The sequence below is a fragment of the Notamacropus eugenii genome, chromosome 3, assembly GCF_028372415.1.
Source record: "Notamacropus eugenii isolate mMacEug1 chromosome 3, mMacEug1.pri_v2, whole genome shotgun sequence".
Lineage (NCBI taxonomy): Eukaryota > Metazoa > Chordata > Mammalia > Diprotodontia > Macropodidae > Notamacropus > Notamacropus eugenii.
The window spans coordinates 430,263,106-430,278,251 of NC_092874.1; the positions used below are offsets into that span (position 1 = coordinate 430,263,106).

The 15,146-nt window shown below is 41.1% G+C and overlaps 1 protein-coding gene across 2 annotated transcripts in view; it reads right to left on the reverse strand.

Moving 5' to 3' along the window:
* Positions 1 to 15,146, reverse strand: part of GRIP2 (glutamate receptor interacting protein 2) — a 402,651-nt gene that overhangs the window by 221,309 nt on the left and 166,196 nt on the right. The window lies entirely within an intron of this gene.

Consider the following 15,146-nt stretch of genomic DNA (forward strand, 5'->3'; position numbering starts at 1 on the left):
CCCCAAGAAAGATCTCTTTGTCCAAGGCTGTTTGCCAGGACCGAGATGGGGAGATGGGAGATATGGTGGAAAGAACCTGGGTTCTAATCTCTGCTCCCTAAGGTACCATTTGACCTTGAATAAGTCACTCTCTTCAGGTTTTTATTTTGTCAAATGAGAGCAATGGAGTAGATAAATTCTAAGATTGCTTTTTCAATTTTATACTCCTGTGATTCCTTCAGATCCTTAAGAAGAAAAGGTCTTTTAGAAATATTACTTCCCATGACAGTGAGTTAATTCATCATTCATCAACTTCCCCTCTCAATAAACCAGCCAGCTTTGGAAGAATCATCTCCCCAATGTTCCAAAGGAAGGAAGTAGTGCTGATCAGCATGTCTCTACAATTGATAACATTCTGACCTGGCACCAGGGGATATGCAAGAGTTACCTCAAACCAGTTAGCTAGTAAGAGCTGACAGTTAAATTTTCAAGTAGGGGTATTCACACTTCAGAAGTTGGCAAACACTGCAAATCAAGGCTTGATTCAGTGTTTTGTTGATCATCCAGACATAATAAAGTAATGGAGATGGACAATAAGTACATACACATATATGTACACACATGTGCACACACATTTACTTGAACAGCTATGTGCATATATACATATGTGCATATGTGTATATATACATGTGTGTGTATATACATAGATAAAAATTGAATTCAAGGTAGTTTCGAGAGGGGTGATGTCAGCAACACATAAATCAGGGCTTACAGGGTGGTGGTGGTTGTTTTGCTGAGACCAGGGTAAAGTGGGAAGCATTTACATATATTTTATTAATTTCAAAGCATCCTTTGATCTTCCTCTGCTCCGCTCTCAAATCGAGAACAGAAACATGTCAGAGTGTTTAGATCCCTAGTCCTCAAGTCAGAAAGATCTGAGTTCAAATCCAGTCTCAGATTCTTACTCCCTGTGTGACCCTAGACAAGTCATTTAGCCTCTGTCTGCCCCAGTTTCCTCAACCGTCAAATGAAGACAATAGTACCTACCTTTCAAGGTTGCTGTGAAGATAAAATGAGATAATTTTTGTGAAGTGCTTGGCGCACAGTATACAATAAATGCTCATTTCCTTCCTTCTGTCTGGATAAGTGACTCTAAGCCATGTCAGAAAAGAGTCAGAGCATAGGTAATGAGGATAAATACAGGAACAAGGAGTAATAAGAAGTAGGCAAAGGAGGGGCAATTCTTCCCTCCCGCCTTCCTAACTTTCCTGTTACTGTCAAGGGCATTGTCATCCTCCCAAGTCCCCTAGGCTCACAATTGAGGTGGAGTTATCCTCGAGTCTTTCACTCTCTCACCACCTCCCATCTCCAGTATGTTGTCAAATGCTGATGATTCTGCCCTGGGAACATCTCTCCTGTACACTCCCTCTCTCCTCTGACACTGCCCCTCTCTGGAGCAGGTCTTACCCCCTCATTCCTGGACTATTGCTGAGCGGCTGGTGGGTCTGCCTGCCTCAAGTCTCTACCCACTCCAGTCCACCTCTCTTCAATTGTCCAAGTGATCCTTTTAAAGCATCATTCTGACTGTGTCACTCTCTTACTCAAAAACTATCAACTCTGGGATCAAATATAAAATCCTTCCACAAGAAACTTTCCCTGATCCCGCTTAATAAGAGTGCCTTCCCCCTGCTGCTTATCTGCAGTTTATGATTACAGTCTGAGTGAATGTATGTATTCCTTTTCCTAAGGGCACTTGCCTTTTCAAAGAGATGATATTCAAATACTTCACCCAAAGGAATTCTAAGGAATGGTGGCATTTCTGCCTCTGAAGAGCCCTCAGGGGCTGGGTTGGGGATAGTCATTTTGTTCAAGAGGTCATGCATGCTTGCCACTGGTCTCATCACACCATGTAGACAAGCACCTAATCTGCCTACATGTAAGACCAGCCTTGATTGCAAGGCCTGAAAGAATGCTGATAGTCTGACTTTGGAAGGGGAGAGCTGTTACTAAAGGATACTGATGTATGGTCAAATAAGGAATAACTCTAGATGCTAAGTGCAGCTTTTTAACCATGAGATTTTAGAGGCAAATGTCTTTGACTGGCTGACAAATGAACCATCCGTGTATTTAAAGGCCCCTAGGCACTCATTAAGGAAGGAGCAGTGAAGATGCAGGAGGTCAGCAATCAGATTCAAAAACAGCATCCTAATTGGGTCTTATCCCGTTAAGTAGTAGATACTTCCTAGCATACAATGTCAGAGCTGGAAGGGGCTTCAGAACAAAGAAGGTTAGGGTTTAGACCATGGAATATTAGAGCTGGTAGTGTCCCTAGAACACAGAATATCAGAGCTAAAAGAGACCTTAGATCATAGAATATCAACGCTGGAAGGGACCTTAGAACAAAGACTGTTGTATTTGGAAAGAATCTTAATACACAGGCTGTTAGAATGGGGTGGGGTGGGGGGGATAGCAGAACTAGAAGAAACTTTAGAATCTAATCCTGCCTCCTAATTTTACAGATGAGGAAACTGAGGAACAGTAAAGGAAAGCGTCAGCAGAGAGATTCAGAACTAGGTCTCTTGACTCTCAATCATATGCCTTTTTCATTGCACCTCCAAGTCCTTCCCATCTTTACATGCTGATTTTAAATATGCAGAGACTATTTTGAACTTATTAAAATTATTGGTATCTTTCATTTTTATATCACCTTTACTTCCAAGTGAATCCCCCTCCTATATTGAAATATTAATATTAAGATACTCAAATAGTGTGAGCAAGTCATTTTTATAAAATAGCTAGCATTAATTGGTCAGTGGGTTCAAAGAACCTTTAATTTAATTATTCAGCTTATATGAGGTTCAGTTTGGTTAAAATGAGTGTGTATGTGTTATATAGAATTTTATTAATTTATAGTCACACTCCAGGAAATTGTTTCTGAGCCACTCACTAGCTGTCAACAATTCACACATTAATTGCATTTCCTTTCCGATGTAACTAGGACATTTTTCAACTGAGGCAACACCGGTTTTCTAGGGGAGACTAGTGAAAGAGACAAAGGACAAGTCTATTGGCAGTGTCTTACATCATCCTACAACCCTGTTCCTTTACTCTTTACTTTCTTCTGGAGTACAACTCCCAAAGGGAATTTGTACTAGTTATTCATTCACTTTTCAGTCATGTTCAACTCCTTGTGACCCCATTTGGGATTTTCATGATAGAAGTACAGGAGTGATTTGCCATTTCCTTCTCCAGCTCATTTTACAGATGAGGAAACTGAGGCAAACGGTGAACCTACTTGCCTAGAGTCACGCAGCTAGTAAGTGTCTAAGGATGAATTTGTTATTTTATTTGTTTTCAGTGTTCTACAATCACTTCCATATAACTTAAATTGTTTTCACCTCTCTTCCTCTCCTTCCCCCTTCCCTCCCCCTTCCCTTCCTGAGACGGAATACAATTTTGTGTAGGTTCTACACATACATTCCTATTAAATACATTTTCACCTTAGTCATGTGCAAAGACTGAATCTGAACTCATGAAGATGGGTCTTCCTGGTTCCAAGTACAGGGACACAGCAAAACAAGTGGAGCTCTCTGGATTAACACAGGAAAAAAGAATGCCTCCCTCCCCCATAGCTGCACTGGGACAAAGCACTAGCTTCTACACCCTAATCATGGCCATGCTCCCACGTTGTATCTGGAATTATCTTCAGAACTAGCTTCAGAGATATGAAATAACCAATCCTATTATTTACAGAGTTATACCTCATTGTTAGACCAAAACATTTACCAACTTTCTGACAATTCATAGTAGTGAATAGAAAGAACCTTTCATTGTGAGTCAATAGACTTGAGTTTTAATACCAGGTCTTTAGTCACATGGCTTTATATGGACTATATGGTTTCTAGAGTTCATTTTAGATGTTATTTGTGTTCTTATTTCCTCCATCCTTTATGCCCTTGCTTTTTGCTTCTCTCTGTCTCTGTGTCTTTGTCTGTCTGTCTGTCTCTGTGTGTGTGTGTGTGTATGTGTGTGTGCAATAGTTTTACAATTTTCCAGTCACTAAGTCATTCTGCCTACCCAGTTAGTTCACTTTAAATATCCACTGGGTGACTCATTAGCAGACTGTATAATCTGAAAATAGGTAACAAACAAAATCCACCTTACACATCCAAATGAGACTATCCCTGGGAAGGCTGAATAGGTATACCTTAAGGGAGCTCTTCTTTGGAAACTGCCTTCAGCAGTTGTCAATGGTTTTCAGCTAGATCTGGATTAAGGGAACAACTCAAAGTCACTTGGAACCAAGTCTGGCAAAGAAAGTGATATACCCAATAAGAGAATATTAAGACACAGAGAGTGAGAACTAGAAGAGACCTTAAAAATTATCTAAGCTCTCCCCTAATTTTACAGCCCAGAAAGGGAAAGTGATTTACCTAAGGTCATCCAGTGTAATTGAGACTAGAATAAAGGTGTTGAGTTCCTTTGGATTCAGCTGTAGCCTTAGAATAAGGAAACCTGTAGTCAATTTCTTACTCAGACACTGACTAGCCATGTGATCATCGGTAAGTAGGTTAATCTCTCTGAGCATTAGTTTTCTAATCTGTAAAATGGGAATGTTATTGTAATGTTACATACAACGTTGTTCTGTGAATGCTTCGCAAGCCTTAAAACGCTATGTAAATGTGAGTTATTTCTCCCACACTATGCTGCCTTGAAGAGGAAATAAAAGGGGTGTAGGGGGAAAATGGGTGTAACTTTTGCAGGCTAATCTGATTGACTAAGACATAGCGATGCCACAGTTAGATCATTCCAGTACTGGATCTTCAAGCCTGAATGACCTAGCTTAGTGACATCTGTTGAAAAATATAAGAAAAACCTTGAGGTCTTAGTTGACAAGGTATCCATATAAGCCAATAACGTGATTGCATTTATAGAGGCATAGTGTCTAAATAGCTAAAAATAAAAGTACTACTGAACTCTGCCCTCCTAAGGCCACATCAGGAGAATTAGATTCAGTTCTGACCACCACCTTTTAGGGAGTACACTGAGAAAATGGAACATATTAAGAGGAAATATATCCAGTTTGGAATATCTAACAGGCATTTGGTGATGCAAGACCGGAAATCAGCAGAGACATTAGGGTTGGATAAGTGGACTTTCAAATCATCAGCATAGAGATAAGAATTGTGTTCCTGGTCAATAATGAAACCACCAAGCAAAATAGTAAAGTGGGAGAAGAGAAAACAGCATGAACGCTACAGAAGAATTTTTGCGATGGCGTGGGCAGGTGAATAAAATGACTTTCAAGGGCCCTTCCACCTTTGAGATTCAATCATAGTGATAAATCATTCTATCACTGAGTGAAATATTGCAAATAATAATCAAAATGTCTGTCGGAGGCATAGCTCAACAATATATCACAGATCAATTAAAATGCAATTGTCAAGGTTTGCAAAATAGCAAATCATCAATGTAAAGCGTCACCAATTAATGAGAAAAATGAGATAAAAGAAATCCCAAGTCAGCATTAATGATTAAAATAAAACCCAATACTTACAGTTATATATTGGATGATACATATAGATAATAATAGAAATATTTGCAAGAGATATACTCCAATTACAAATCAACAAAAATAAAACATTCACAATTTGCAAGCATACAAAAAGCTACCAAGAAAGGAATATCAATCAAGCTATATGTCAATATCAGTGTTAAAAGCATAAGCATGCTGATATTATTCACATAAACAAAGATGAATAGGGCTAGTGGTCACAATTAAAAATCATCCTTCAATAAAGGAGAAGGATGACATTCTAGGATATTATGACTTGACTCCCACATAAGATACTTCTGAGCTGTGTGATGCTTACCCTCTCTGAGCTTCAATGACCTCAGCTGTAAGATAAGGTTAATAACACTACAAGGTGTCACAAAAGTCCAGTGCCATGTATGTAAAGCATTTTGAACATTTTAAAGCACTGGATTTGTTGGTTAATAATAACAGTCATAGTGATATTAATAAAATAGTTTTATCTGTTATTATTATTAGCAATAATAATAGTTGTATTACTACCACCTTTCCCTTCTCATTGTGCTGATCCAGTCTGGAGTCTCGATCCTGGAATTAAATGCTCAGTGAAGAGCAGGCAGCTCATTCCCAGAGTTCAGTTCTGCTCTGCTAAGCTGCCTCACCCACCCAGAGTCCCAGGAAACTACCGGCTGGTGCTTGGAGCCAGTTTCCTTCCTCACTCAGACAGAAACTTTCAGCTGCCTCAAGTAGTCAACAGCCTCAGGCAGCTTCGAATAGCAATGAAGCTGGGATTTAAGTACTGGAAAGGAGAGGTGCAAAGAGGCTGATGATCGCAAGTGCCTTTAATGGTGTGAACTGGGTGATGGTGGCGTTTCTGCCTAGCTTGAGGCCACGGTCCTAGGAGACGGTGGGAGGTGGGGTGGAGTCAGGCGTTTAAAGTGAAGACCCACCAATCTCAGCAGAAGTGAAAGCTGATCTGGTCCCTCATTACCAAGGGGAAAGGAGTAAATAATTAATCACAAAAGCAAGTGAGTGTTAACAAGTGGAGGCAGATCAAACTGCATGAAAGATGCAAGGACCCCCATCCCTTCCCACTCTACTGACAAGTCTCAGGCGAATAACTCCGAAGAGACCCGAGGATATAAACAATGCTTTGAATCCGTCAGTTCCTTTTAACCAAGTTCTCACTGGTGAAATTCGAGCAAATTCTTCCTGCTCTTGTGGCTGTGGGCAGAGTCTACACAGAATTAAAGAATGATGGGGAGGGACACAGCACACAGAATGTTAGAGCTAGAAGAAACCTAGCACACAAAATTAAAGAAACCTAGAACATGGAATGTTAGAGCTGGGAGGAACTTAGAACATGGAGTGTCAGGGCTGGCAGAAATCTAGAACACAGAATGTCAGAGCTGGAAGAAACCTAACACACCCTATCAGAGTGGAAGAAACCTAGAACACAATGTTAGAATTGGGAGAATCCTAGAATACAGAATGTCAGCAATGGAAAGGGACCTAGAACATAGACTATTAGGTCTGGAAGAACCTTAGGATAGAATGTCAGAGATAGAAAGGAACCTAAAAAACAGAATGTCAGAGGTGAAAGGGATATAGAACACAGAATATTAGAGAGAAAAAGGGACTTTAGAACATGGAATGTTAGAGAAGGAAATGTCCTTTGAATATAGACCATCAGAAGGAACCTAGAACATAGAATGTTAGAGCAGGTAAGGTCCACTGAACATAGACTGTCAGAGTTGGAAGAGGCCTTAGAATTGGGGTGGGGGGAGTACCTTAGAATATGTAATGCTTGGTTTATAAAGGAACTAAGAAGGCACAACACATGGAGTTGATACAACTCTCTACCTGTTCCCCACTCTTCCAAATACCTTGTGCTATCCTGCTCCATGCCTCTGTCTGAAATGCCCTCTCTCTCCATCTTCACCTGCTGAATTCCTACCCATTGGTAAGAGCTCATTATCAAAAGCCACACCTTCCATGAAGCCTTCCCTGATTGATCCAGCCCTTCTTGTGACAACTTTCTCCTTCAGACCTCATTTAAGACTTGACTTCATGTTGTATCTCCCTAACGCACATTATCATTCTATATGTTAACGTTATACGTAATGTAAATATCTCAGTGACATTCCTCTGCTTTTCATGAGTGAAGGAAACGGATCTTGTCTAAAACGTGGATCTTCTCCCTCCCTCTCCCCGCTCCTGGCTGGGCCCATTTGGGGCCCAAATGTGTCAATTTTATAGGAGTAGGAAACTCCCAGTAGGGAAATTCCTTCTACCATTTCTTCAACTTCTGGTCTTAGAGAGTTGCTTGGGGCACTGAAAGGTTAAGTCAGTCGAACAAGAAGCATTAATTAAGCACTTCCTGTGCGCTAATCACTATATTAAGGTTAAGTGACTTACCTAGGGTCCATCAGAGACCAAACCTGAACCCAGATCTTCCTGACTCTGATGCCAGCCCTCTATGAACTGAGTCTAGGCTGCTCTCCTCCCCACTCTCCCCCCCCTCCACATAGCAGAAACTTAATAATTCTTCATTGTTGCTCCATTTGCTATAATATCAGCTCTTCTGCCTCCTCCTTGATATTTTAGGATAGCAAGAATAAAAAAAATAGTCTGTTGGAAAGTACTGAGTTCAAATAAGAGATGGGACAGGAAGCTGAAGGCTCACCCAAGACCTCCTTTCCTCTGAGCATATGTACCTTTTCTCAGGCAGCTGGGCTGGGCTGGGCAGTCCCTGAGCCCTACCACAACACACTGGACGCTCTCCTGGGGGAGGGGAAAGAAGAAGCAGTGCATAATAATTTGGACTTACTCTATTGACAGCTTGAGAATTTGCCCAGCCTTGTTTGAGGGAGATGTGACCAACCCTCCCTATAAGGACAATCTGCTGAAGAGCTGACTTGATGATGTTGCCAACACTTTTTCCATATGGGATCTTTGAAAGGCATTTGTGGGCTTGGATTCAGTTATGACACTTAGAGTGCTCCTTCCCTCCCCAGGTCACTGTGCCACTGATGGGCAGCTGTTTGGATGGGCCCAGGCCTCTGTTTAGGATGCAAATCTATCACAATTGGCTTCATCCTGCTATTCCATCTGTTTAAATGGCACATGGCCTACTTGTGGGCCTTGGTCCCCAGTGCTCTGGCACTCACAAACAGCAGATTCCTTAGACCTGGGAACACATCCAGGTCTCAATTCTAGCAGTCTTGCAGCTGCCTCTTTTGAGTTCAAGGGACCCTTCAGTTTATACTCTCTAGACTCAAAGGAAAATGCATCAAGTCCATTAACCCATCACCTAACCATAGACCAATCACTTTTCCTTCTCTGGGCTGAGTTCTAATGAATCGTAGAGTAGAGTAGGAAGGCATAAGTGATATGCATTAGCAAAGTCCAGAGGTAGGAAGAAGCAGGGCATATTTAGGACATGGAAAGTCATCCAGTTTGGCTAAAGTGTGGACTGACCAGAACGAAGTTGTAGGAAATAAAGTTTAAAGGTACCTTGGTTCCAGGTAAAGTAGCCTAAGCAAAATTCAGCTGCCTATAGCTTAGATGACTTGACCAAAGTCACATGGTTAGTTAGTTGCTGCTCTGTTGACATTGGCCATGTAATTTCTCTGCTGGACCAGGTGGTTTCTAAGGTGCCTTCAGACAATCTATCGTTCTGAATCTTCAAGTCTCTAAGCTAGTTGCAGAGACCTCTTGACTTTGGGGGCTCATAGCATGATCAAAGCATCTTATTTATTCTGACAGCAGTCCCTGAAGAACCATGGCTGAGAGATTATGTTGGTTCTAAGGTCAAATGGGGACTCAGGGAGATTGAATGAATCAGTGCCATGGCTGGAACTACCAGTTCAATTCTCTGTCACCGTCATCTGGATGCCTCCTTCCAAATGTCAGAGAATACTTCAGACACATAGCCTCCACTTCTCTGGCAGCCTAAACACTCTGTTATTGAGACTCAGAGTGGCTGATTCCTGGCAAGAAGTCTAAACCAAGGGTCAGGAGACAATATAATTTACTACAATTCATGTAACATTTACAAAGTCCCTACCATGTGCAGCGTGCTTGGTTAGGGTAGGAGAAGAGACAAAACTGCGAGGAGAAATCATCTCTATCCCCAAGAATCTTACAGTCTAGCATAGGGGACAAGTGATAAGCCCAGAGAGCTACAACACACAATGTAAACATGAGGGAAGGAAGCTGAGAACAGGATAGGCTAAAAAGGTTTGACTGAGAAGTTCTTAGGGAGGGAAAAGGGGGATAAGAGAAAACTTCTGTAAAACATTGGTATTTGAATCAGACTTTAAAGGAAACAGTTGGAGTTCAAAGATGGGGAGAGAATAGAATAAATTTTGAATTCTTTGGGCCAATCAATCTGTTCTCCAGAAGCATACGTTTGATGAGGGCAGCTAAGTGGTGCAGTGGATAGAGCACCAGTGCAGGAGTCAGGAGGACCTGAGTTCAAATCTCACCTCAGACACTTGACACTCACTAGATGTGTGACCTTGGGCAAGTCACTTAACCCCAACTGCCTCATCTTGGGTCGTCTCCAGTCATCCTGATTAATATCTGGTCACTAGATTCAGATAGCTCTGGAGGAGAAGTGAGGCTGGTGACCTGCACAGCCTTCCCTCACTCAAAAAACAAAGTCAAGTGCAAGTCATGTCATTATTTCTCTGATGGCATGTCTTCTTTGACAATGAAGGACGAACACACACACACATTTGATAAATGGATAGCTCTAGGAATTTTGTGTGGGAAGTTTTCCTATAAGCAGTATTACTGCCTAATCAATCAAACAAAAAAGAGGACTTCTTAAATTCAAATAAAAAGTTGCTAATGAAATCATCATAGGGACCTGAGTTCTAATTCTGCCTTTGCCACCTACTCATTATGTGCCCTTGGCTGATTCCCTTCTCCCCTCTAGTCTTCAGTGTTGGGTTTTTTCCTTCATAAAATGAGAGAGTTGGACTAGATAATCCCTAAAGTCCATTCTACAACTAATATGCTATGCTTCTTGTGCCCTTCTCATCTTAATAGATGTTTAATATGATCAGCTTTCGATCAAAGAAAGTAAGCATGAATTATTTCCATTACCTTTCCACTGTCAACTGCATTTTCCAATTAAAATTGGCCCCATGAGTATTCCTTGTCCTCATAACCAAAGGATATTTCACGTGGTCTGTATATATCCAGAGGAGGTCAACATCCCAATGAGATAGAAGCCAGCTCTCATTGAACTTAGAAGCAGGGCCCACCTTGCCCATAGGCAGAGTAGACACTTGGCTATATGGAATTTCTTATTTCAGTGTACTCCCTATATTCAGTGCCTTTACATCCCATCATCAACTCACTTCTCAACCCTTTGCTGTCTAGCTTCTGATTTCATCTTTATAAAGAAACTGTTTTCTTTAAGGTTACTAATGAAATTTTTCTAAAAAGTCATTAATTCTGATGACTTGATCAATGAAGCTCTCAGAATCCTTGCCTTTAAGACTCCTCAGCTCACTACTTCCATGAAGTCTTCCCTGATCCCCACCATCTCCCTCCCTTGTTGGTCCCTTCTCAAATGACCTTGCAAAGTACTCTGGGTACACACATTAAGTCTTCACCCCAATAAAATGTAAACTCCTTGTGGGCATTGACCATGTTGTTTGTCATCATTGTATTCCCAGGGCTTTGGACATAGTGAGTAACATTTAATGTCTGTTAAATACTTCAAGGATCATTAGCTTTCTGGATATGGATACTACTTTCACAGACACAGATCATAACCCCTTTACAACTTGGTAGATGGACTTCAAGAGTTATTGAGACTCAAATATTCATCACTCTTGGGTCAACCAAGTGTTAAATCTCTTTGAACTCACGTAGGTCTTCTCATGAGAGACATCACCCAGCTCATGCTACATGGAGTTGATGAAGCTAAAAGATTCACTCCCCAGAGTAATGTAGTGAGAAAAACACTGGCCTAGGATTGGGACTCAACTCTTTTGATCTAGGCCAATCAATCAATCAATCACTCAACAATTTTCTAAGTAGATACTGTGTGCCAGGCACTGTGCTAGGTTTTAACGACACAATGACAAAAACAATAAAACCCTTTTTTCAAAGTATTTACATTTTATAAGGGGAGACAACCTAAATAAGCTGAGTCTTTTCCTCTGTCTATTTCTGTTTCCAGTTTGTAACAATGAGGAGGGTCTGTTATCTTCCTCCTAGCTCTGACATTCTATGGTCTAAATCTGTCTAAGTAGGACATTCAGGCAAATACATTGTTTTTCACAGGAGGAACATGAATTGCTGTGATGGAAGGTGTTCTGACAGCTGTATCCACTTTTTCCCATGCTATAGAAACACCCTATGTAAATGTGAAATGGTGCAGATCCAGAATGCCAATCTGTCCAAAATCTGACCTTCACTGATCTCTTCTTTTTCTGACTTCTCAAAGTCCTGATAACTTGAATGGTCATTCATTGATACTTGACTCTCTCCTGTCTCATCCCCCATTTGTTTTGTGGCTGAAAATTTTGTTCATCCATTAAAATATAAGCTCCCTGAGGGTAGGGACCATGCCCTACCATCCCCACAGTGCTGACCACAGAGCTGGGCACACCTTAGCATCCCAATAAAGTCATCTTAATATTGTCAATCTGATAATCAGGGCATTTGCTAAACTAGATAACTGGCTTGTCATTTAGACTTAGAAATGAGTTATATAGTGAAATAAAGATACAGACAATACATGGACTCCATATGCCATTGGGTGGTTCTGTGGTCTATCCAAAATGTCTGGCTCACTTGCTTCTCCCTGAAGTAACCCACAGTGTTGCAGTCTGCAGCTCTGGTCAGAAGGCATTTCACTTGATAACGGAAGAAATTGGCTCAGATCTGGGAAGCAATTTGCCCCAAGTTACAAAGCTAGTTAATGGCAGAGCCAAAATTAGAACCCAGGTCTCCTAAGCCCCAGCCTCATCTCAGAGTTTACATCTGAGAAGCATCTATGAAATCTGAGTCTTTACCGGAACAGAATAGGGAAACTGGTCTTCCAGTGGACAGACTGCTCATTCTCCTCCGATATAATTGCTTACACATTGTCTCTTCAGTGGAGACTATAAGCCTTCTTTGTATCCCCAGCACTCAGTGTCTGGCACACAGTAGGCCCTTATCAAATGGTTGTTTACTTGACTTGATTCTAATGGCCCACAGATAATCAGACCTCGAAAGGAGCCAGACAGCATTAAGATGTTTAAGATGAAAGATTCCTCTTCACCCATTTTTAAAGATACTGGTTGGTCCTGCCATAGAACTCAAAGCTGGAAGAGACCTTAGAAATCCCTCGTGTTTCAGTCATGCCTGACTTTTAGTGATCCCCTTTGGGATTTTTTTGGCAAAGATATTGGAGTAGTTTGCCATTTCCTTCTCCAGCTCATTTTACAGATAAGGAAACTGAGGCAAATAGCTGACATGATCCCTAAGTATTAATGATAATAATATACCTAACATTTGTACAGCACTTATGTGCCACATGTTGTCCTAAGTGCTTTACAAATATTAGCCCACTTGATCCTCACAACAACTCTGAGGGGTAGGCGTTATTATTATCCCCACTTTACAGATCAGGAAACTGAGGCAAACAGGGTCATACAGCTAGTCAGTGCTTGAGGCTGAATTGGAACTCAGATCTTCCTGTTCCCAAGTCCAGCTCTCTATTCTCTGCACCACATAGCTACTCCTATGTGCCAGTGGTAAGAGCCAGGAAACCAGGTCTTCATCCTGGTGCCACTAATTCCTTATGTAACCTTAGCTTGGTTATTTGACTTTCTACATACCCTCAACTGATCCATCTGTAAAATTTCAGGGATGAGCCAGGAAGTCTTCAGAGCAGCTGGTAGCACAGGGCTTGACCTGGAATTAGGAAGACCTGCTTTAAATCCAACCTCAAATTCTTACAAGCCGTATGACCTTGGGTGAGTCATTGATCTTGTCTGCCTCAGTTTCCTCCATTGTAAAATGAGGATTATCAAAAACATTTACCTCACAGTTGTGGTGAGGAACAAATGAGATAACATTAGAAACGCACTTAGCCCATAGTAGGTGTTTACTAAATACTTCTCTTTCTTTCCCTTCAGACCCTTTCAATACAGAACTTCTGTGTCAATGAGATCTTCTTGAAACGACACTGTCTGGAGAGGGGACCCTATCTGAATGAGCCAGCCAGTCTTCCTTGATGGACTGCGTCTTATTTATTTTTTGCTCTGGGTCCCTCGCTTTCAGAAATAGCAGCATGATTCTGATTCTTGAAGCATTCAGAATCTTGTCACTCTCAATTCATATTTTGTGAGAGCTTAAATGATGGAACATCCAGAAAGACATGCTCTTTGCCCCTGGGGAATTAACAGTCTATGGGCAGTGAGACAGGCAGAAGTACAGGCAAGCCTTCTCTTCTTCTATTTGCTCTGTTGTTGTGTTTTTTTTTCTGTCCTCTCCCCTACCTCAGAGAAAGGCTTCATCTCATTTGCCGAAAGCTGAAGTGAAGCTGATTGCTTGCTTTTATAAGACCAAAGAGGGAAGGATCCATCAATCAATCAACAAGTATTTATGCGCTTCAGGTACCAAGGTGGAGAGGGCACCAGGCTGAGTCTTGAGACCTGTGTGCCAGTGACCAGCACCGTGACCTTTGGTGAATCATATCACCGTTGTTCTAGGTGTCAATGCCATCTTCTGTATGATGGAGTTTAAATCAGTCAGTCTCTAAGGTCTTTCTGGCTAGAACACTCAGACACTTAAGGGGGATTATTCACTATTCAATTCATAGATCCTCAGGCTAACAATAATAACAACAATATAATATATTATTCTATCATAAAATTATATAATAGCTGTAATATATTATATAATAATAAATAGCATTTATAACACTTTAATGTTATGTGTTAAATTTATATGTTAATTCTTTTGATTCACATGACAACCCTGTGAGGTAGGTGACATTATTATCCCCATTTTACAGAGGTAAAACTGAAAGAGGTTAAGTGACTCACCTAGGGCTACATAGCTACATACATACATACATGCATACATACATACATAAATGTGAGATTTGCACTCAAATCTTCCTCACTCCAAGTCCTGAAATCTATTCGTAGAGCCACCTATTATACAAGGATTGGTCGAAGGAACTGGGAAGGTTTACCCTGGAGAAAGAAAGGTTTAGAAGGATGTGATAGCTGTCTTCAAGTATTTAAAGGGCAATCCCATGAAAGCGGGTTTAAATTTGTTCTTCTTAGCCCCTGGAGGTGGCAATGGAGGTGTTTCAAAGAAGCAAAGTAAGGAGAGCTTCCTCATCACCTAAGCAATCTCAAAGTGGAAGCGGCTGCCTTGCGAGGCAGCAGAGGTCTTCAAGCAAAGTCTGGATGATGATTCGTCATAGAGGGGACTTTAAGCAGGTATAACTCAGGATACTTGATTGCTGAGGTCTTTTTCCGGCTCTGAGATATTGCAGTTAGAGTTGGAAGGGACCTTAAGAGATCAAGTCATCTAATGGCTTATTGTACTGAGAAGGAAACTGAGGTTCAGAGAAGTGAAATCACATGCCCAAGGACACACAAAAATA